Raw genomic sequence first — 22,396 nt, 5'->3', positions numbered from 1 at the left:
TTTTTTTTCCTGTCATGCTGTATTTGGTTGCCCTTAGACCCCTAATTATAATAATAATAATAATATGAATCATAATTGGAGTAGAAAAGCTCTTACTTTCAGTGAGCTTACACCCATGTTATTTTTGCATGATGTAAATTACTGGTGTCAAACTGACTCCAAAAAGGACCAAGTGGGTGCAGGTTTTCTTTCCAACCAATGAAGAGGACACCTTTTGACCAATCTGATCTCTTACATGGGTAATCAGTTAAACTTTGTCAGGTGCTGCTTGTTTCAACAGAAAATTCATTGGTTAAACTGTTTGCGGGGTATCGGTTGGAACAAAATCCAGCACCCACTTGGCCCTTTGTGGAATTGGTTTGACACCTATGATGTAAATGGAGTGTCTCAACAGAGTCATTTCTCATTTGTAAATCTGTGGCTACACTGCATTGGCAATGGCAATTGCTATGGAGAGTTCGTGATCAGGGATAGATGTCACAATGGTTGTCAGAGCCATATTTTACCTCCTGAATAACGTATATATTTATCTTGGTACACAATTCATGGACTAGCACATGTCTGAATATGATGCATGCAAATGTAATTGTATAAGAGACTTAGGAGTTAGTATGTGATTACTGAGTTCAACCTTTCACATCTGGAATAAGATTAATTCGAACATTGTTTTGGATGTAATAGAAGGGAACACGTTTAACCTGATTTTCTCGAGTCGTGCCTCAAACCCTTGTGGACCAGAATCAGTTAATTGAATCAAGGATTTAGCGGAGTGTGTGTTATGTATTTTAAACAGTGGTAAAAACAGAATATTCAACCAAAGCTTAAATGGAATAGATGGACTCAAAGTATTGATATAATGTAGTGCTATGTCCATGCTTCATAATTAACATTCTTGCCATAGGGACAATTTGAACATTAATCAATTACAACTTTAAAAAAAATATATATATATATTTTATGAACCATATACCGCTATATACAAACAAGAACAGAATGTAGAATTAGACTGTTTTGGAATTCACTACACATTTATAAGTTTGAAATGACTTCATCAGAATATCCCGAATGATTGTGAATACCATGTGTGGCTTTCATGGCAGCGGCTTCCAATTTTTGCAGGAATTTGTTCTTAAAAGGGTGAATTTGAGCCCATGTAAAGTGCTTCAGTCCCAGGATGATTTCGACAAAGCACTACTGTATATGCAATATGTGCTCCATTTAATTTTTTTACCAAATAAAATGGCCCCAGAAAATAAGGAGTGCAGTGCCTCACAGCAATTTATTGTTGGTTGTCAAGGAGATATTAGTTTACAGTAGCTTTTGTAACTTATCAGTGCACCACTCTATAATGATGAATACAATATAAATATGACTGAAGTAGATCAACTGTTGGCAGACACTAAGACAGTCAAGGAGCAATTTCCTTGTTTTACGTTTCATTATACAGAGCTTTTGTTGTGACAATGATAATATAGTATCTTTCTTCTTCTGCACTTAATATTCTTAAATCATAACCTTAGGGGCGTGAAATGGTCTATAGTTGTTTCAAATAAATTGTCTGCAGTGTAAGCTTTTTCTCCATTGTATACTGTTTTGACTGTCATAAATCTAATTACCGTAATTTCCCGAATATAAGGCGCACCCGCGTATAATGCGCAACAAAAGTGAGTACAACCCTTTGAAAAAACGTACATCGCTAAATGTCCAAATTGAGTACTGCTTGTCATTTTCCCTCGAAATGTCATGTGACTCGTTACAGGAGTGCTGTCAGCATTGCTGCAGAGATTGAAGAGGTGGGGGGGGGCAGCCTGTTAGTGCTCAGACCATACGCTGCACTCTGCATCAAAGTGGTGTGCATGGCTGTCACCCCAGGAGGAAGCCTGTTCTGAAGACAGTACACAAGAAAGCCCGCTAAAAGTTTGCTGAAGACATGTGAACTAAGCACATGGATTACTGGAACAATGTCCCGTGGTCTGATGAGCCGGGCGGGCTTTCTTGTGTACAGTCTTCAGAACAGGCTTCCTTCTGTGGTGACAGCCATGCACACCAATTTGATGTAGAGTGCGGCGTATGGTCTGAGCACTAACAGGCTGACCCCCCACTTCTTCAATCTCTGCAGCAATGCTGACAGCACTCCTGTAACGAGTTACATGACTACTCAATTTGGACAGTTAGGGATGTACGTAGTTTCTAAGGGGTGTACTCACTTTTGTTGCCAGGGGTTTAGATATTAATGGTTATATTTTGAATTATTTTGAAGGGAAAATAAATTAACTCTATAAGCTGCACACAGACTACTTTATATTGTGCCAAAGTGTCATTTTGTCAGTGTTGTCCCATGAAAAGATATACTTAAATATCTGCAGAAATGTGAGGGGTGTCCTCACTTTTGTGATCCACTGTATATATATATATTTTTTTTTACTGGTGCACGATAATTATTAGTCTGATAATTATCGGTCGGTAATAGGAATTATGACGTCGTCCCAATAAATCCAATAAAATTATTAATAGGACCAATAATATGTACTGTAATATTTTTGGCAAGGTGTCAGTGGATTGGGATGTGTGCGTTGTTAAATCAAGCGCTTCCTTTCTGTGACATCACACTCAAGTGTGCCGCAAGGCTGGCGAGAAAAGAAAAGGTGGATTGGGATGTGTGCGTTTATAAATCAAGCACCGGCAAAGTATGTTGAGATTGCCACACGATTCCATACTTCGATCGGCAACCATGCACAGCGCGTAGGTTTTCACCCCAGACATACAGTATAGACGTTTAATGTTATTGCTGTCAGCATGCCTGGTAGGATTTCGTACTATGCAGAGAAGAAACCTCATACTTTATTGAAAATGGGTTCACTCACTGCCGTTTATATTGATTATTATAAGGCAGGCCATTAATCCTTTTTGTTCTCCCATATTTTTGTTATGAGGAATATGTGATGAACCTTACTATATAATGTTTGCATTTTTAAGTGTTTATAATAAGTTAGTAAGTTATTGAGAGGCCTTTTGGTTATTGATAGGCTTGCTGTCCTAACCTGTCTCCCAGGTTAAGAAAGTTGTTTCATGGACCAAGACCATAACAATCTCCACTCCTGTAGCACCAAATATTTTTGTCTGATGAAAAAGCACAATACCTGTTGGGTTTAAGTTTTATTTCAGTGCTCATTGTTCAGGAAACACATCTTCAATTATATATACTAATTGACTGTGATTGACTCAAAGTATATTGATTTGAAAAAATAAATATTAGCACTTTATTTGAAGTCAAGGCTGTTCTTGTTTTTGTTTTGTGCATTATAAAAATGTTCATGTCATTATGAAAAATTTGGTTAGGTCAAAGGCAAATCTAAGTTGAATCCACCACTAGTTTTTTTTTTAAACATCGAAGTGTTCATAAACTCAGTGAATATACATTTTAAAAATTATATATTTATCATCGGTTATCTATATCGGTATCGGCTTTGAGGAGCAGGAAGTTATCGGTATGGGTATCGGTTTAAAAAAAATGGATATCGTGCACCCCAAATATTTTTATTAAAATTAAAAACCCTATCCTTTTCAACCACATCCGATCCTCTGAAAAATGGCATGATTGGCCTGAATTCCGATCATTGGATCTGATTGTGGACATCCCTAGACTGTAACACTATAATTATTGGTGCAAACATTTGTACGTACATTTGGAACATTTTGAAGTAATATTGTGAAGAGAGTTTACACAGTATAAACAGGGTTACTGCGGATCGTTGAAAAGTCTTAAAAGGTGTTGAATTCACATTCACATGTTTGTTAGTGTGAAAAGAAAGAAAAAAAAGGTAATATTTATCTTTGTTTCAATCTACTGTCCTGGAAACATAGCGTACAGACACAACGCCTGGGTCTATTTTTCAATGTGGAAAAACTTGATATAGGTGCTTTCGGAAACAAAATGCACCAAACACACAGATTTCTCTCTGCATAAATGAACAGTTATTAATCGTATACAGTTCCAGCTAGAGGCACAAAGTTTCAGATTTGTTCGCCCCCCCCCAATTTTAGGTTTGTTGTCAAGTTGGTCTGAAATGTAATTTCAAACATCATTGAAATCTTTTATAAACTCTATAATTTCACTGGTCTACAGTAGAGCTGGAGGAACCCTGATAAACCACTGTTTTAAGAAAATCAATCATATCCTTGCAAAACATGGGGTAATTGTCATCGTGGGACATATTTTGCAAGTAAAACTTGACTGTCCTTGATGCTCAATGTCAAGTTCAGCAAGTTGAGCGTCAAGGACAGGTACAGCAACCATAATCACAGGGTGTCATCCATCATTGAGAGCATCCGTATACCCGCTCTGTCAGCCACCTCTGTTAACTGGGTCTGAACCCAGTGGAAATGATGAGAACATGGAAGCATTGTTAAGTGCCTGCAGAGATTTGACCTAAGTGCAGTAACATATTGTAGAAGGTTAATTTAAGTAACTGGCAGCTGGCACCTTAGCTGAATTTGCATTTTATCATTCTGAAATATCGGTGCTGCCGCAAAGACTGCCTTTACATTTATCAATCATCTGCTTTTACCATCTGCTTTTACTGTATACCGTCAAGGTGCAGTCGGCTGGTGACACTTACTTTCCTGTTTCCTCACTGGGCAGTAGTAGCAATATTATGTGGCTTTGTCAGCGTGTCCTCTCTCCACTCAAATGTCAGCCCTTAAATTATTATGCATGGCAGGAAAGCATCAGAGTGACAGCTTCTGGTTAGGAAAGGTCTGTGTGTGAGAGTGCTAGTAAAAGAGCCAGACATAAGTTGTATAAGTTACATTGTATTTAGATTGAAAAGTTTCAGGAGGAAATGGGTTTATGAGTGAATAGATTATCACTGACTCTTTAAACAAAGACGGGACAAAGTTTAGACTTTATTCACCTTAAAAAAATTGCTCATTTCAAAGCTCCTTTCAACCCATTTGCATGCAAAGATGTGATGGATTCCAAAAAATTGGTGCAAAGGTCTGTGTAGCTCAGAAAAGACTGGCCCGAATCTAAATGTGTGCGCAATGGTTCAACCTGTGTTTTTTGTTGTTGTTGTTGCCTTGTACAGTCATCAAGAGCCACAGACAAAAATGTTGTCTTCTGTAGAATAGGCTACACAGGGTACACATGGGGAAAAAAATCTTTTTTTATTTTCAATGCATCAGCTCTTCAGTTTTCTTCTCCTCTTCTGCTTTGTCCTATCCTCTCTCCTCCTGTGTTTCCTCTCAACCCCCAACTCCCATTGCGTCGTAGCCCTGCCTCTGCTCACAGAATTTTAATTGAGTGACTCAGTATCATTCCCAAAGAAGGTGGCGGCTTGGCTTGCTACTTAGGCTTTAGTCAAAACCAGTTAATGGGTGTCAACAAAAAAACTTTTCTCCACTACTTTTTGTTTTTCTATTTCTAGTGTTTCCACATTTTTATGATCGCAAATGACTTTTTAAAATGTTTTCTTGCATCTAAAATTTAACTCGATGACAACGTTAATAACAATTCAAGGATCGTGTTCAGTTGTAGTCGCACTGTGTATTCTCATAATAATGTATTTTTCCCCCCACACTTGTATTCCACTTTGATGATAGAAATGCTTTATTCCCAAAATATTTATGAAAATACAGCTGGACCTCTACATATGAATTTAATTAGTTCCAGGACCTGGATTGTAAGTCAAAATCGTCATATGTCGAGCAGGATTTTCCAATAAGAATACATTATAATTATATAAGTATAATTCCTGTTCAATTATTCATTTTTTTCTTATTTTATTCATGGGTTTGAGTCATGATGAAGGTATTTATTGGAGCAATGTAATGTAGTTTTGCTCCAACAGAAAAGCTTTGAGGTCATTAGGCAGGACACTAGGGATGCAGCTGTCGATTATTAAGTCAATCGATTAATCTATCAAGTAGTTAGTTCGAATAATCGAGTAATCGGATTACAAACATTTAATGCGTTGCAGAATAAATTTTAGGACGTGTAACAAATAGGTTTCACACATAACATTTATTATTACCTTCAAAAGAGCATTCAATGCGACTACAAAATAAAATTCCTCTCTTTCTTCAAACGATGCAGAGTTGCACTTTCATTTCACAAAAGCAATAAATGCATTTAAAAATAAATCAAAATACTTGAATTTAGCCTCAAATAATAAAAAAAAAAGAGGATATTAGTAGAACAAAAGAACAATTGGCTAACTTGCAATCAAAAGTCCGCTAGCTTAAATGCTATTAAATGCTAACTTTTTTTTTTTTTAACAATGCTCTTGACAAATCGTACAAACACACATTCCCACGAAAAACTGCTAAATATAATGCTAAACAAAATAAAGAATACATAAAAAAACATATTAGCTCAAACAAAAGCATACTTTATGTTGGTCTAAACAGGAAGCAGCTGGATTCAGCCATGTTAGACGAGTTATGTCATATTCACTGTTGCTATTTGAAGGCAGTGGATCCACCCAAATTAATAAAACTAAATGGAACACATTCAATACCAACCATTACGTCATTCTAATTAAATGAATCCTCGAAGCAACAAAATTTGAGTCGAAGCTTTTATGTATTTATATTACTCGAGAAAATTGATCAATTGTTGCAGCACTACAAGACACACATTGATACATAAGGCCCACTGGATTATAAGGCGAACTGTCAGTTTTGGGGACAAAATGATGAATTTTATCCATGCCTTATATTCCGAAAAATTTTCAGTGGCCATCAGTCATAAAGTAGTATGCAAAAATTTAGGCCCTCCTAGATATACCCAAACATCTACATGCCACTGTAACTTTTTTTTTTTTTTGGCGTTGTCCACATAACATCTGCCATGCTTATTGTGTCCGTTACTGACCTCTTCACCCCTCTTATTATTTCCTACTGTTAGGGTCCAGTGCAGGGAGTAGGACCAAGAGCAGACACCTGATGAAGATACATATTTGAGATGATTATTTATTGAATCCATGAAGAAATGAACCATGGAGTGAAATATCAAACAGGTTGCTCTTTTAGGTCCACTGATGCAGAGCTTTGGAGGAACAAGAGATAAAGTGAGCAAAGGTGTAGGACAAGAAAGGATGCTGGTGCAGGAACTGCGAGAGGAATAAAAAAAAGTTAAGATCCAGGCAAGAATACATAAGTATGTTTGGATGAAACTGACTCAGTGACAGTGTAAGTCGATGTAATGGCAAAGTGGAATTCAGGACAGGCCGAAGACTGCAGTCAGACTTGGTGATGATTCTTTGCAACTGGTTCCCAGCACAGAGACCTCGAAACCATCACACAAACGTGTGTAGCTATGCTGACTTTTCCATTTTGGCCATATTTTTTCACAAGCAGTTGCCATGTGTTACATTGTTACTGTATGATAGATCAGAAATATTCTGGTGAGGACATGTGGCATGCTAAGGAGTCAGTCAGTGAGGGATTGATTGAGTGAGTGTGTTAACAGGCTACTTTAACGCACTTGATCGGTAAGTACTGTGTCATGTGGTTGGGTTACATAATGTTTGGACTCTACTAACCTATCATGGCCATGTTTGTTGGTGTTATCAACACATCTTCCTCCGTTTACAAAACTAACTTTGCCTGTCTATGACACTGCCCACGCAGTTCATGCCACTCTGTCAAATGTCTATGGGGGGCCGTTAGGGACATAATTCAGGATTACCTTTCACACACACTAATCAAACGTTCTCACACACTCTATTGAAACATTTTCTGCGCACGTATAGATGTGAGATTCTCGCACGCATACATGTGATATTCACGCACACATACATACGAGACGCGTGCACGAATACATGTGAAATATTTTTTGCGTGCGCATATATATGAATTCCTTGCACGCTTACATGTGAGACCCGCGCGCGCATATATATGAATTCCTTGCACGCTTACATGTGAGACCCGCGCGCGCATATATATGAATTCCTTGCACGCTTACATGTGAGACCTGCACGCGCGCATATATATGAAAACCTTTCACGCTTACATGTGAGACCAGCGCGCGCGCATATATATGAAATCCTTTCACGCTTACATGTGAGACCAGCGCGCACGCATATATATGAAAACCTTGCACGCTTACATGTGAGACCTGCGCGCGCGCATATATATGAAATCCTTTCACGCTTACATGTGAGACCAGCGCGCGCGCATATATATGAAAACCTTGCACGCTTACATGTGAGACCTGCGCGCGCGCATATATATGAAAACCTTTCACGCTTACATGTGAGACCAGCTCGCGCGCATATATATGAAAACCTTGCACGCTTACATGTGAGACCTGCGCGCGCGCATATATATGAAAACCTTTCACGCTTACATGTGAGACCAGCGCGCACGCATATATATGAAAACCTTGCACGCTTACATGTGACCTGCGCGCGCGCATATATATGAAATCCTTTCACGCTTACATGTGAGACCAGCGCGCGCGCATATATATGAAAACCTTGCACGCTTACATGTGAGACCAGCGCGCGCATATATATGAAAACCTTGCACGCTTACATGTGAGACCTGCGCGCGCGCATATATATGAAAACCTTTCACGCTTACATGTGAGACCAGCGCGCGCGCATATATATGAAATCCTTTCACGCTTACATGTGAGACCAGCGCGCGCGCATGAATGTGAAATCTTTGCGCTTATACATGTGAGACACTTACGCGCATACATGTGGAATACTTTTTGCGCACGCACACATGTGAAACAATATTTTGGGTGCCATGTTTGTACTACATGTCGAATCCATTTTGACTGGGAGTGGATGGAAAGGAAGATCGGATGTCTAACACTGTCATTACCAGCCGTGAAGTTAAAGCTGGCAGTATTTTTATGCTCCTAAATGTTTCCCATTCAGAAACAGCTCTAACTGTCAACACGTTGCAAAAATGAAACCTGGGTGGCTCAGGGTGCGTCATTGAGATTCGGCGTCTCTTGTTGTACGGCTGGCGCTGCATTAACTTACCATCACTTCCAGCGAATGTCGACGGAACGTGGGTCCAGAGCATGGCTGCAATCAGCACGAAGTACCGCAAAATATTTGCATAAATATATAGAAATAATGTATATATATACACATACATATATACACACATACACTATACAGGGTGATGACAAAAGAATGGGCCAAAACCATTGCGGTAAATTGGGGGGGCAATAACTACATTGACACAAGTATTGTATATTTTTGTTTTTATTTCATGCTTTACAAGTGCTCAATGTGACCACCAGCAGCATCACAGACAATCAAGCCGATATGACTTAATTCGTTAAGATTACTTACTTGTTAAAGTAAAAAAAAAAAAAAAAAAAAGTACTTTATTTAATTAAAAATTTAACAATTTCAGTCTATTTCAATAATTTTGAAATGAATAAATGCGTGATGATTTTGGCACATTGATTTTTAATCACCCTGCACATACATCATATATATGTAAACATATTATATACATACATTCAGTATATAAAATTATGTACACATAATATGCGGTCAATAAACTATACTGCGACATTTTATTCATAAACTGTAATACTGTCTTGCATCTGTGAATAAACACACAATTTGCACTTCAGCCTCCAAGGCATATTTATTTGGCAATTGGAAACGAGGTGGGGGGGGGGGGGGGGCAACGCTTTTATTTTTTTAAATATTTCAAAATACAGTTTCAATGGACTTCTTCAAATTTGAAATTTTACCTTTTTCATCAATCATATGCAAACTGATATTGACTATCAAACCATACTCGGTGTAGTAGCTAAAGTTAAAGATACCTTTTTATATACATACTCATTAACTTAAGTACTGGGAATGGGGCAAATTAGTAGCTCACATGTCGTTTACTGAATTCTCATCTCAGATGCGAAACAAACATTATTTCTTTTACACATTTTAAACAACAAACCAACCAAAACAATACTGCGCTCAAACCAATGTGGTATAAATAAATATAATAAAAATTCTTTGTTGTTGTGTGGGACATTTCCAACACCGTATATCCAGGTCTGCTCGCGTTGTCGTAGATGAACTGGTTCCACGATGTTAGGCTAGCTGCAAAGGCTGCCCCACGATACATCGGCGTGCCCGGGCATCTGTCTCGGAGTGCCCGCGCGGCGTGCGAGAACTATACCACCGAGCCACCAATACTTGCAATGGAAGACGGGCGGCACGCTGAAATGAATAATCAAAGGGAACACAAAGAAACAGACGAGCATTGGCTCCCACATCGTATTCATACCGTCATTGAGTGACAATTCATCCCGCGCTTCCTTGGTCGAAATCGACAAGAAACCTGGATTCGTCCACAATGGCGTCCAGAGGCCTCCATTTCAATGGGCCAAACACCGGAGGAACAGTCGACGCCCACGTCAATTGCGTCAGAAGCTACAATGTAGCTTATTGGTCAAACTAACGTCACCCCCTCACGATTTTACAAAATAAAAGCAGGCACATTATGTTAAATAGGAAAAGGGTGATTTTACACACCAAAAAAAGGTCCACGACACATATTTAGATGATATATATGTATTTATTCTATTAAGAATGTTGCCAAGCTTGAATGATGCTTTATACAAGTAAAAATATATCGCTTCCGCCGTAAATACTTTTATTTTGAAAAGGACCAGTACAGCTTCCTACTATAAAATGCCTCGTATGCTATCTACTGAAATGCCGTGCACTGTCATTTGTGAGATGCTCTTCTACACACAAGTGAGATTCTGTGCAGTCTCATTACTGAGAGCCTCTTATACACACAAGTGAATAACCTCTCACACATAAGACTGAAAAATATCTCACATTCCTTGGTCAAACGTTCGTATAAATGCATGTGAAAACATCTGTACAGATACGTATGACTTAAAAAGCTATCAGACATAAGTCTCGGTAATTATAAGTATGGGGGTAATTATAAGTATCCACATTGATGCATGCCATTGAATTATAATAAATTGAATGGTTGAATAATCAAGAAAGCAAGATATTTTCATTAGCACATATATTTTAAGCTTGATAAAGATAGATCTAAATAAAGTTTAAGATTTTTTTAGCATTATTGAATAAATTATATTGTGTGTTTTAAACGTGGCATTAAAAAACAACAACAATAATATTACATTTTATTTTTAGGTGTCTTTCAGGACACTCAAGATTGCCGTACAAGGTAAAAGGTAAAAAATAAGTTAAAATACACACATACAGATAAAACCCACAACATTGTTAAATTAAAAAGAATAATGGAATTATGAGGAAGAAAGCCTGTCTGAATAAATATGTTTCAAGATGTTACTTGGCTGAGATTGTAAGGAAGTCCAAAGTATTGTGCGGCCTCATCAACATCAAATTATAATCGATATAAGGGTCAGCAGGGATGAAATCGAACTACATATTCACACACATTCAGTACTAGCCTACATTCTATAATGAAGTGGAACACTGATAAAGGTATAGTTTATGGTTTTTATTTAAAACTGTATTTTTGATGACTGCTGTTAGTTAAAACGTCCACTAGATGGCATTATATGATCTTGCATTGCACTAAAACCAGGTATATGAGCGTTGCATTTTGGGAAATGAAGATGCTATGAACGCTAATGGAGAAAACGCTAACGCTAGCGCGACCTCTTTCAAACCAAAGAAAAACTGGTAATGGTTTCGAAAAAACATATTTCAATTTCATGTACGCGAAACCATAAAAGGTTGATTTTGTTGCAGACGAGTTCCAGACTGCTCTAATCAGCGAATTACATCTGAGTTCTGTGTGATACAAGTGTCTGGTGAGTTGCTATGCTTTATGCTACTATGCAAGAGGATATGTCATAGACACGTTTTCCTCTAGAGTTGAGTTACAAGATATTGTGTCTTTTCTTTGTCTAAAAAACAATTGGAGGAAATTGGAAATATAGTAAGATGTTATTTTTTCAAATACAAATAAGTTAATGTTGTATGTTGATGCATTTTTGGAAAGTATTATCGATAGGTGGGCTAGTATCAGTCACTGTACAATTCATGAACAAATAGTTAAATGTGGGAAACGACCAATTTTGACCAGTATTGTAGGTTATACTTGCCATGCTGTACATTCTATGGTTGGTTGAAAATTAAGTTCTTGATATGCAGATTGTTTGTTTTTAATTGCTGGATCTACATCTGACAGACAGAATTGATGTCAAGGAGGATTCGGCCTGATTCAATGAGGGATTGAGGACCAATTTTTTTCAACTTCAGCCAACTGTTGGAGCATCACCCAAAGCAGATAAGGTCACCTTCACTACAAAATTCTTCACACAATATACAGTCACACTATCCCGATAGTACACACATACACTGAATAGTACAACAGACATTGAGGCACAGCAGCAAAAGACTTTGAAGGGACTGTTCAAATTCAATATTTTTTATTTAGATAGTTTGTGTATATTTTGGGGATTATATGATTTTGTGAGTTCTGTAGTACTTTGAATAAATGTTGTTGTTGTATTTTCTTACTAGCTGCCCTTGCTCCTTGAGTTGAACCTGTGTATATTACTATTCCATACTTAGTAACATCAAAACAAAATTCTTGTTCACATAAGCAAAAGAAATTACTAGTGGGATGAGCAAATTATTGCTTGGATAAAATATTCTATCACATGCATTAATAACGATAGCAATTTATCTGAAAACTACCAGACTTGCTTTTTTTTTTTTTTATTACATTGTAACAAAGCTATCTGTGACAAGTCTCTGTCTTTGGTTTTAAAAAATTAAACGTTAAAAATATCCTTTCCAACCCTTAAAAAAAAAAAAAAAAAAAAAAATCATGTTATGTCTTTACAAGTTTTTGTTTTTTTCACCAACATATCAATACCTCTGGGGTTCTAAGTGGCCTTACCTTTTTGAAAATGTTTCTGAATATTCATAGGAAATGTATTATCTTTTAAAAAGTGTGCAGCAATGTATAACACCAAATCTTTCCAATCATTTTTTTCCTGGATAAAACTGTTAAATGAATCTAGAAATAATAGTGTGTATTTCTCTATCATTTTTTATACCGAAATGTAATTTTTGGAAAATTCTATTATTTTTAGCATTACTTTCGGAAAAAAAAAAAAGACTTGTGTAGTTGTGTGAGGTTCTCAGTTATGAGTGTACACGGTATTTTAGTAGACAGTGTAAAAGGGCTGCATATTACGATTCATTATTGGGCCTTTTCCAAATAATACGTTAGTGCGACAGAAGGGATATATACAGTGGGGAGAACAAGTATTTGATACACTGCCAATGGGTTTTCCCATTGGCAGTGTATTTACTTGTATGAAGGATCAGTCAAGTTTGGCAATATTCTTAAAAGTATAAATACATATATAATATAAATATGGGTCATGGACCTGTTTATTTTTGTATAATCACCTTTTTTCCTCTTTAACCTAATTTGCCTGCTTTTATTTTCTAAGGTCGTGGAGGAAAAGACGTTAGTTTGACCAATAAGCTACATTGTAGCTTATGACACAATTGAAGTGGGCGTCAACTGTTCCTCCGGCTTTTGGCACATTTAAATGGAGGCCAGTATCCGGACGAGTCCAGGTTACCTGCTGATATCGACAAAGAGAAGCACAGGATAAATTGCCACTCAGTGACGGTATGAATGTGGGTGCCAATGGTCGTCTGTCTCTTTGTGTACCCTGTGATTAATCATTTCAGCGTGCTGCCCGTCTTCCATTGCAAGTATTGGTGGCTCGGTGGTAGAGTTTTCGCACGCTGCGCGGGAACCCCGAGACTGATGCCCGGGCACGCCGATGCATCTTGGGGTAGCCTTTGCAGCTAGCCTCGCATCGGGGCAACAGTTCCGCTACGACAACGCGAGCAGACCAGGATATACGGTGTTGGAAATGTCCCACACTACAACAAATCATTATTTTATCCACACTGGTTTGAGTGCAATATTGTTGTGGTTGGTTCGTTGTTTAAAATGTGTAAAAGAAATAATGTTTGTTTTGCATGTGGGATGAGAATTCAGTAAAACGGCATGTGAGGGACTAACTTGTCCCCCCCCTCCACAGTACTTAAGTTACTGAATATGTATATAAAAATGGATCTTAAGCTACTATACCGAGTGTGGTTTGATTGTCAATATCAGTTTGCATATGACTGATGAAAAAGGTAAAATTTCAGATTTGAAGAAGTCCATTGGAACTGTTTTGAAATAAAAAAAAACCATCCCACCTTGTTTCCAATTGCCAAATATATATGCCTTGTAGACTGAAGTGCAAATTGTGTTTATTCACAGATGCAAGACAGTGTTAAAGTATAAGAATAAAATGTCGCAGTAAGGTTTATTGACCACATATTATATGTACATAATATAATTATATATAAGGAATGTTTGTATATATAATTTATGTTTGTACATATGATGTATGTGTGTATGTGCAGGGTGATTCAAAAACAATGTGCCAAAATCACACATTTATTCCTTTCAAAATCATTGACATAGACTGAAATGATTAATTAAATTGTTAATTTGATAAGAAAGTCTCTTTATCAAGTAAGTTAACAAATTTAGTCATATCAGCTTGATTGTCCGTGATGCTGCTGGTGGTCACATTGAGCACTTGTAAAGCATGAAATAAAAACAAAAATATACAATACTTGTGTCAATGTAGTTATTGCCCCCCCAATTTACCGCAATGGTTTTGGCCCATTCTTTTTTTCATCACCCTGTATAGTGTATGTGTGTATATATGTATGTGTATATATGTACATTATTTCTATATATTTATGCAAATATTTTGCGGTACTTCGTGCTGATTGCAGCTATGCTCTGGACCCGCGTTCCGTCGACATTCGCTGGAAGTGATGGTAAGTTAATGCAGCGCCAGCCGTACAACAACAGACGCCGAATCTCAATGACGCACCCTGAGCCACCCAGGTTTCATTTTTGCAACGTGTTGACAGTTAGAGCTGTTCCTGAATGGGAAACATTTAGGAGCATAAAAATACTGCCAGCTTTAACTTCACGGCTGGTAATGACAGTGTTAGACATCCGATCTTCCTTTCCATCCACTCCCAGTCAAAATGGATTCGACATGTAGTACAAACATGGCACCCAAAATATTGTTTCACATGTGTGCGTGCGCAAAAAGTATTCCACATGTATGCGCGTAAGTGTCTCACATGTATAAGCGCAAAGATTTCACATTCATGCGCGTGAGTGTCTCACATGTAAGCGTGAAAGGATTTCATATATATGCGCGCGCGCTGGTCTCACATGTAAGCGTGAAAGGATTTCATATATATGCGCGCGCGCTGGTCTCACATGTAAGCGTGAAAGGATTTCATATATATGCGCGCGCGCTGGTCTCACATGTAAGCGTGAAAGGATTTCATATATATGCGCGCGCGCTGGTCTCACATGTAAGCGTGAAAGGATTTCATATATATGCGCGCGCGCTGGTCTCACATGTAAGCGTGAAAGGATTTCATATATATGCGCGCGCGCTGGTCTCACATGTAAGCGTGAAAGGATTTCATATATATGCGCGCGCGCTGGTCTCACATGTAAGCGTGAAAGGATTTCATATACATGCGCGCGCGCTGGTCTCACATGTAAGCGTGAAAGGATTTCATATACATGCGCGCGCAGGTCTCACATGTAAGCGTGAAAGGATTTCATATATATGCGCGCGCGGGTCTCACATGTAAGCGTGCAAGGATTTCATATATATGCGTGCGCAAAAAATATTTCACATGTATTCGTGCACGCGTCTCGTATGTATGTGTGCGTGAATATCACATGTATGCGTGCGAGAATCTCACATCTATACGTGCGCAGAAAATGTTTCAATAGAGTGTGTGAGAACGTTTGATAAGTGTGTGTGAAAGGTAATCCTGAATTATGTCCCTAACGGCCCCCCATAAATGTCACTAATCGTCACGCACCAAGGTTGGTGCTTGGATTACAAAACATTTTAAAAAATGATTTCAAATTTTGGTTTGATTCCAGCAAACAATTCAATACTTTCATATCAACCATTTTTAACTAAATGTAAAAGAAATGGCTCTGATGCTCAGTATGCTAAGCAAGACCGACATTTCCTTTCTAGTTACAATACCGTATTGGCCCGAATATAAGACAGTGTTTTTTGCATTGAAATAAAAATTAAAAAAGAGGGGGACGTCTTATATTCGCGGTCTAGACATCATACCCATTCACGACGCTAGATGGCGCCAGATATCATTGACGCGATGTTCTGGCATGACAGATCTCAGCTACGCTCCCCTTTCACGACGCTAGATGGCGCCAGATATCATTGAAGCGGTGTTCTGTCAGAATTGTTTCAAGACTACAGTTAGTTAGACTTCTCTCTCCCACTCTCCCAAGTCTCCTCTCCTTCACTTTGATGGTGAATGCAGTTATTGCAATTTTGTTGTTTTATCACAATAGATTGGTTTATTTACATTTCGAAAACCAGAAGCCATTCATTTACGAATGTGAGTGCACTTCAGTTTACATATTTAAATGTTCAGATATTAGATTTGAATGAGGCAAAATAACATGTTTTTTCTCTCAAATATATTGTTATACTCATTTGTTTCGGATGTACTGTAATTATTTTCTGGATAAAAATTAATTTGGTGTTCAAAAAGTATTTTTCCAAACTTGAGTCTTGAAAAAGAGGGGGTCGTCTTATAATCAGGGTCGTCTTATATTCGGGCCAATACGGTAATAATGATGATAAAACAACAGACTTCAAAACGGGGGGGAAAAAAGCAGCTGTGAAATTTAAGTGCAGTTAAGCTTAAAGTCAATTTGCTTTGTATCAAGAAAATCATCCATATACTATGAATCAATGTAGGAGAAGACTGGGGTTGTCAAAAGTATCTGAAATACTCAAATGTTATACTGTATATCCGGATACAAACTTGATTGCAAAAATATTGACACTCGTCAGTCTATCTGGTCGCTGCTATGCAGGAACTGTCGTGTTAATTTGACAGCTGCATTCATTCAGCAGCTGTGGCCCACTACTGCTACCTCCTGTACACCACTCCTTCAAATTCTTTTTTTTTAAATTGTTGACGCACCGCATACAAATTGAAAATTTTAAACGATGTGGACGTATCCACCAGGAAAACAGAGTAGATGATCTGTTTTAGTACAACTAGCGTAGCTCTCCTGTTAGTGTGGCGTCACACTACACAAGAATCGGGATGTTGAGGATTTTCATTGTCACGTGACTCTTGACGCTTTTCCAGCCCAGTGAGAACCTGCTGCCGTTTTGCCACTTTACTGCAATCTTTCACAAAGGGTGTCAGTGTTTCAGGTTAATTCTATTAGTCTATTACATTTGGTCAAATGTGACTGGGTTGGTAAGATGCTTGAGACAATTTCTTTTTTTAGTAAGCCATAGATTCACGTTCCACGTTTGATTAATTATTGTTATTTACATGTTTATTTTTACTTTAATAAAGAATTTAATTTTTCCAAAATGTTGTTGTGAAATAATAAGCTTCAACAAAACTTTAATTGCTAAATTAGTAAAACAAAACAAAACAAAATTATTAGTCAACTAATTGTAAAAATAGTCGGCGTTAACCGAATATTTTCCGTCGTTGACAGATTTTTTAAAAACGGTGACGGAAAAAACTGAAGTCTGTTGGGAATCATTCATACCTTAAAATATTACGCAATAATTACCTGACTCCGTTTTAGTGTTATATAAGTTTTACCTTATCACCAAACACTCTTCCAACAATTACGCGTATTCGTTCTGAAAAGAAAGGCGTCAGGAAGCCGGCATTTTCACACACGAGTGGATTTATTCCTAACAAGCAAATCTAATACAGCACTCGGGTCTCAGGTCCCTCTCAGTACAGCCTCGTACTTTCCTGTGTCTATCAGGAGAAGCACACACCCCGAGTTGCCCAAGAATGATTCATACTACACAATATGCAAATACATGTTCCTATCGACTATTGATTGGCTATGTGATCTCTGCAATTATTCTTAGCTTGCGCTGATTGGTTTAAATTCCCCTGCAGGATGGCGGGGTCTTCTCTCTTTATCTCCGGGGTGTCCCTCTCAGTATGTGGGACAGCCGGGTTGTTTTCCCGCCTTTTGAGACAAAAGGGAGCGTCTGCCCCCCCCCCTTCCTATGGTTGACTGTGGGCTTGTTCTGCAAGTCCTGTAATTGTGCCTTCACACACATCTGTTATGTTATTTCCTGACACTTGTAGGAATGCCTCTGCCATTACATTTGACTGTTGCTTAAAGTTATGCATGGTAAAACACTGTTTTCTCTTATTTTTAAATTACTTTACCTTCAAGTCCATCCGTCATTTTGACCGGTTGCAATTCACACCCCAGACCACAGGGTGGCGAGTGAGCAATTAATTAGCTATTGTCTCTCTTGATGCATGACGTCGTTGGCCTTACTCTGAAAAATGTCAAGGCAAGTTAGTGTCCGAAGTTTCTTCAAAAAGCCCCAAAACGACGATGGTGTTGATAAAAGAGGTGAAAAAACAGGGACTGCACAAGCGGGCACGCAATTCAAGTCCATGCGCACCAGGAGGAAAGTGTGAGACTACGTTCAGGCCACAGCAGGTGAACTGTTAATTTCATTGTTCCATATGCTACATATGGTTGGCTACCTACCTACTGGGGCCAGAGTCAGCTGTTTTTGTCACTGCTAGAAAAAGTTACATATTCATCTGCTTGATGTGTGATGGCACGGTGTGGATTCTCTGTTAAGCTTGTTCAGACAGAATATTAATTTAAAATGAATGAAAACTAAATACAATTGAATATGTTGAAGCGGTATGCAATGTTAAGAGTCTTGTTAGCTGTAGGCGCACTATCCTATTCCCCTCACTATGCACTCGCGGGGGCCTGCTCTTGTCAGTGACGTTCCTTATTCTCGCTATATGATTATACAACTTTAACATTTGTTAATAATACGCTTTTCCTTTTTAAATGGGCACTTATAAGCGAACGCAAGAAGTAACAACGGGAACATTTTTAAACAGGCATTTCACGGGAGAGCATTTCGACTCTTCGGCCAATCATATAGCGAGAGCGAGTGGATCGTGAGGGGACCGCGCGTGGCTCTTAAGTGTCTCTGTCACGTGACTGTCGTAGCCGGTAACGCGCTCGGCCAAATGGACACACAAGTACGGAAGGTGAATTATGCCAAACAAAGGGTCACCACAATGTCATTATCATCATTTAAAAAATTTAAGTGACGGATAAAAATAGATTATGACCGGATTTTTATGACCCTGTCAGTCAAAATGACAGACAACGAAAAAGTCTAGCGCAGCCTCTGCGTTTCAGACAGCCCTACCAGAACATATTTCCTCCACACCCTTCTCACCTTTTTAACTCCTGACCCCTTTTCATGCCCGCAAAATGGAAAAGAATACTGTAATTGCTTCTAAACTTGGTTTTACAATATTACAACATAATATTAGGGCCAAATAAAGAAAATGATAAAGAAGGCCTACGACAGGGGTGTCCAAACTTTTTGCAAAGGGGGCCCGATTTGGTGTGGTAAAAATTTGGGGGGCCGACCTTGGCTGACGTCCTTTACGTATAACAATATATTTAAGCAAATTTTAGCAAGCCATTCTGTGTGTCACATTTGCTCTATTTTTTTTTTTTTTTTTTAATTAATAATTTCAACAATCTCGCTACTAGCCTTTGTGGCACTCTCTTTCGACTCTCAGCCTATTGCGAAATACTAACGCTTTAAACTTAAACTAGCTTCAAATTGCTTCAATTTCTCGCTACGTATCTTCCCTGTAATCTTGTCGTACATGTCAGTGTGTCTTGTATGGTAATGTCGCCTCACATTGAACTCTTTAAAAACAGCGACTGTCTCTTTGCAAATGAGGCTGACACAGTTGTTGCGTATTTTATTAAAGAGATAGTCCAATTTCCACCTATCCTTGAAGTGTCGGCCGTCGCAGTCAACTTTTTTTTTTGTTGATTGTCGCCATTTTAGAAAATTGGGAGTAAAGGGTCACACAGGGTAATTTTGCTCAGAGAGCTGCTACCTTTTAGTGGGTAAATGAGGAGCAGCATTTAGTGTGTAAGCTACTTCATATGCTGGTAGCAGTACTGCTGACCAATTTATTAAGTCTGTGTGCAGGCCAGACGTTATTGATTTTATGACAGAGGCAGGGGGCCGGATGAAATTTGACCACGGGCCGCATTTGGCCCCCGGGCCGGACTTTGGACATGTATGGCCTACGAGGTTAAAGTCGTACTATTGCTACGAGAAAAAAAGGTATTTTTACGTAGGGGTAATGTAGCTGTAAGCCGCTACGCACTTTACATACATGTACCTTAAGTGGGAGCTACGACGAAGCATTAGTATAAATCATTCTATAGACCCCAATCACATGACGTCACAACTCCGCCCCCCTGACTGGTGCTGCCATATTGTCCGTCAGCTCATTGTGTTTACATATTACCGCTGAGTACATTCCTCCTATTACTGCGTGTTTTTCTGCTTGTCTAAGGAATCCCCGCCTAGTAAACGAACCAAAAAACCTTCCTGACAATCGTTAACATTGATTAATCAAAATGGTGAAGGCATGTGTGGCGGTTGGTTGCAGTAACAGAGAAGATAAACGGTCATTTTAGTAGTTGCTGTGTGCCCATTGTTAAAAGGGCAAATCTCGAAAGCAGCACGGTTTGTTATCTCGGTCCATGATGTGTTTGTGTGGACAGCCGTTAGAGAGCGTCGAAAACAGCAATATGATGCCAACACGATCGCAGACATCATCAGACGGAGACTACGAAGCCCGTCGCCACGGTCGCGCAACAAGAAGGTGAGCGCAACAACAGGTGTCGTGCCGAAAAATAGCCGCCCTGCGTGAAATGTCCCCCCTGACGGGAGCGCCCACACGGAAACGACTTTCTTGTACCGTGAATATGTATTATTTTACTCTGAACTAATAAATGTCATACCTGTGTGATTGTCATTGGGATATGGTCGTGAAAACCTGTAGACTAATACATTTCTGTTCAAAGATGGTTTTGTGGCCCAGTCCACAATTTGCTACTAACATACATTACTAACATTTTATGTAATTTAATTATTTAAAACTGATCTTACAGTCGTAAATCCATTACTGTAATGCGTACATGAAAACATTTGATGTCACGTCAATAAAGCGTTATAAATAAGCGCTCCCGGCAGGGGGAACATTTCACGCGGGGCAGCTATTTTTCGGCACACACCAGCCCGTTGTCGATCAAATTTAATTTTACAGTCGTTACAATGGTGACGCTCAGCTGACCAAATGTCTTTTTATATTTGGGCCGGTGCCGATTTTGGGTACCCGACTCCTCATCGTGACATAAACTGGAGTATGATTGGAAATGTTGTGGTCTCAGGACTATCTCTGACGCACCGGACGGGAGGAAACATCGGTTTGGGCATCAAATATGGATCTGGCGACTGGATCGACCGAAGCTTTTCCAAATAACGGCTTTTATGCAACTCATCCAACGGGTTTACAGCGTCTGAAAGCACCGGGGCTTCCAAAATTTGCAAGTGAATCCACCTTTACAAACTACGATTATTGACAATACGACACACAATGACGGACAATATGGCGGCACAATACAGCGATCACGTGATTGTGTGACGTTGGTGATTGGGGTCTATTGATTATAAGTTGATATAGATGAGGCAAAATATTAAGGATTTTATGTATTTATAAAACTGATTCTAAACACATGATGCTTTCAATATTGTTGATTTTAACAGAGGGGGCAACGCTCTACGTAAAGTACGTAGCTCCTTATCCAGCAACATTTGCCCAATGTAATAACTTGACTTTTATTTTTGTACGATTTATTGAACATTTTTTTTTGCAGTAATAGTTTTGACTTTTTTTCTCGTACTATTACTACGAGAATTAAAGTATTATTACGTTGGGCTTATGTAGCTGAATAAGCAGCTACGTACATTACGTTAAAATCAGTATTTAATGTATCTTGTGTTTTAAGAATCGGTTTTACACATAAGGAAATTACTAATATTTTGCCTCATCTACATCAAATTATCCACAGAATGACCTATAATCTAATGCTTCGTCATAGCCCCATTGCGTAGCGGAATAGTAGTTTACAGCTACATTACTCCTACTTAATAATACGACTTTTTTTCTCGTAGCAATAGTAAGACTAATCCCATAGCCCTTTTTTTCCCCCCCTTCCCTTTACATTGGTCTAATGTGTTACGTAGGAAGAAAGTTTGTCGTAGACAGTGACATAGTTAAATCTTCGGTATCAGTGTCCATATAATGGCATTACAAACGCAGAATTCGCACATCTTCACTTTGGTTGGACTTTTTAAAACCCTCGTTTTCAA

General features: G+C 38.6%; 1 protein-coding gene and 1 long non-coding RNA gene across 4 annotated transcripts in view; both read left to right on the top strand.

Annotated features, from left to right (window-relative positions):
* trim44 (tripartite motif containing 44) overlaps positions 1-22,396 on the top strand; it is a 132,524-nt gene that overhangs the window by 16,973 nt on the left and 93,155 nt on the right. The window lies entirely within an intron of this gene.
* Positions 10,292-14,710, top strand: LOC130915842 (uncharacterized). Of its 2 annotated transcripts, XR_009063171.1 has the most exons (5): positions 10,292-11,675; positions 11,745-11,806; positions 12,187-12,290; positions 13,466-13,650; positions 13,713-14,708. It is a non-coding gene; the product is annotated as an uncharacterized LOC130915842 (long non-coding RNA). The 2 variants fall into 2 exon arrangements; XR_009063170.1 differs by having other exon boundaries at positions 10,293-11,675; positions 13,466-14,710.

This window comes from Corythoichthys intestinalis, chromosome 5, assembly GCF_030265065.1.
Source record: "Corythoichthys intestinalis isolate RoL2023-P3 chromosome 5, ASM3026506v1, whole genome shotgun sequence".
Taxonomy (NCBI): Eukaryota; Metazoa; Chordata; class Actinopteri; order Syngnathiformes; family Syngnathidae; genus Corythoichthys; species Corythoichthys intestinalis.
The sequence above is the reverse complement of the archived record's forward strand: the minus strand, read 5'-3'. Positions and strand labels throughout refer to the sequence as shown.